The sequence below is a fragment of the Sprattus sprattus genome (assembly GCF_963457725.1).
Source record: "Sprattus sprattus genome assembly, chromosome: 14".
NCBI lineage: Eukaryota > Metazoa > Chordata > Actinopteri > Clupeiformes > Clupeidae > Sprattus > Sprattus sprattus.
In genome coordinates this window covers 20,643,114-20,645,828 of record NC_137912.1, presented here as the reverse complement: position 1 = coordinate 20,645,828, position 2,715 = coordinate 20,643,114, and positions in this window count along the sequence as shown.

Below are 2,715 nucleotides of genomic sequence, written 5' to 3'. Positions count from 1 at the left end.
AAACATAAATGCCTGATGCGCGTCAATAAATGGCCTTTAATCGCAACCTGCTGTGTGAAATTGAGCGCTGCAACAAGGTCATTGCTCTCCGACTATGTTCAATGACAGCGGAGATTCTAAAATGATTAGACCCTCTTATGAATCCGTTGCGTCGTCCTGCCATTTCGAAGAGCTAACAGAACATTTTACTGTTACCATCAATTACTTCGCACCTTAGCCATGGGAACTTCATTCGGACATAAACGCCCGACACTTCTGCCTTTTCCCTGGTAAAGCTGTTAGAACATCTAGGGCTTCAGGTAGGCTATTCAATGTTTGGAAAGTTCACTTTCTACATGAACTAGTTCAGTTCATAGTTTACATTTTGAACTAAGTTCACAGCTCCAAAAAATGAACTTGTCCAGTTCTTTTTTTTCAATATGTTGCGAGCTATTTTTCAAAATCTCTATCTGTCTGTCTGCTCTCGGCCTCTACGCAACTTCGCGCTCTCACGCACGGGCAGACAGTAGAATGAAATAAACGCGTTCAGACGCAACACTGCAGGTATTACAGGTTCATCCTCATCAGAAGTTTCACCCTCATCAGTTGAGTTTGGCCTCTGAAAAAAACTTTTAAGGCTAGTCTGCTTGGCCATGTTTGATACTTATCACTCAGTTCGCTCCGTTTGTAACCGACGGTTTGCGCTTTATTTAAAATGCAGCATATGCGTGTTGTTTAATAACTTTCAAGCGGCAGAATAGCCTGTTCCTTTAAAACATAATAAGGGCAGTGCACGTTTGCTTTATAGGCCTAAATATTAGGATTGTTGTCTATTTCAGATTGTGTTTGCTGGACGGGATTTTTAAGAAATTCCAATCAGACAATTTGACCGGTGAGATCTAATATTTTGGGACATTTAAAACATTTTCCGGACAAAGACCGGTAATTACCGGACAACGGAAACAGAGACAAACTGTGGTTGCACTCAAAGACATGCTGAATATTAGAAACTACGCCCTCTGCGTCATACATGAAAAGACCTGGGCCTAGTTTCCCAAACGCTAAAAAGGACTTGAAATCGGTCATTAGAGGGATATTGCAGAGCGGTTTCCCGACGCCGCACTTACGGCAATGATGAGTCTACGATGTCGCCCAAATCCACGTAGGCCGTTAAGATACGTCGTTATCGGGAAACGAGGCCCTGGACTATTGATACATACACTCACACACACATTGCTGTAGCCGTTTTTGACATTTTTGTCTGAACTTAAAGTTTGCATTTCCCCTGAGTTATTTTGGTTGTGTTATGTGATTATACTGTTTTTATGTTTGCCTATTCTTTCTTTACCTGGGCCTCGTTTCCCGATAACGACGTATCTTAACGGCCTACGTGGATTTTGGCGACATCGTAGACTCATCATAGCCGTAAGTGCGGCGTCGGGAAACCGCTCTGCAATATCCCTCTTACGACCGATTTCAAGTCCTTTTTAGCGTTCGGGAAACTAGGCCCTGCATATTAGACCATTTCATTGAAGTTTAGGATAGTTGTTTAATTGTCACCTGGACCGCTGATTAGATGCCACCTGGACGCCTTATTAGTAGCGTCACCTGAATGGCTAAGGATTAGATGACTTGTAGCAAATGTTGGGTCTAGTTGGGTTAAACATACAATTTTTTAACCTTGAACTACCGAGAGTGCGTAATCCACTACCTGCTGACGACCCACGGCCTTGACTGGATATTTGAATATGGAAAATTAGAAACCATAGAAAGGCCGCCACACACATAGGCACACACACACGCACACTCTCTGGGTTCTTATTTCATTGATGGGAAATATGCAAAATCTGCCACACATGACCTTAAGCTAATTTAATAACTTTTTGCAAATTTTATAATATGAGCAGGATTCTAAGCTCACATATGCAATGCTTGTCCACACACAGACATGGGATTTCCATGTATAAATAAGTTCCTTCAAATCAACACCTCTTTTTTTTCTTTAAACCTCTACATGATTTAATGTCGGGCAGGCCTCTCGCACACACACACACACACACACACACACACACACACACACACACACACACACACACACACACACACACACACAAACACACACACACACACACACACACACACACCCTACACACACACACACACACCCTACACACACACACACACACACACACACACAGGCCTCTCGCACAATGACCTCCTTCTCCGCGTTAATATTAATAACATTCTTTGACACAAATTAATAATTTGTGTCAAAGAAATAAGCTAATAAAGGCATCCCCACATATTCTCAGACGCACACAGACACAGACACAGACACAGACACAGACACAGACACAGACACAGACACAGACACAGACACAGACACAAATATTGGTATCCCCACCTATTCTCACTGCCCGGTTGCTGATGCATAAAGCCTCTCCGAGTGCCTGTTGCCCTATGAAATGATGGCCCTTTCTCTCTCTCTCTCACATACACACACACACACACACACACACACACACATACAAAGACACGCATACACACACACATACACACACACAAACACACTTCCACCCTAAATATTCTCATCTCTCTTTGGTTGTCATAGCAACATGTCCCCTTCCATCACTCGCCCCTCTCCTAAAAGGGGGTGAAGCTCCTCTGGGCCTCTGGGGACCTCCTGGCCAGGCACAGTGCTCCTATTCTGGGCACACCTCCTCCAGCCTCCCCCTG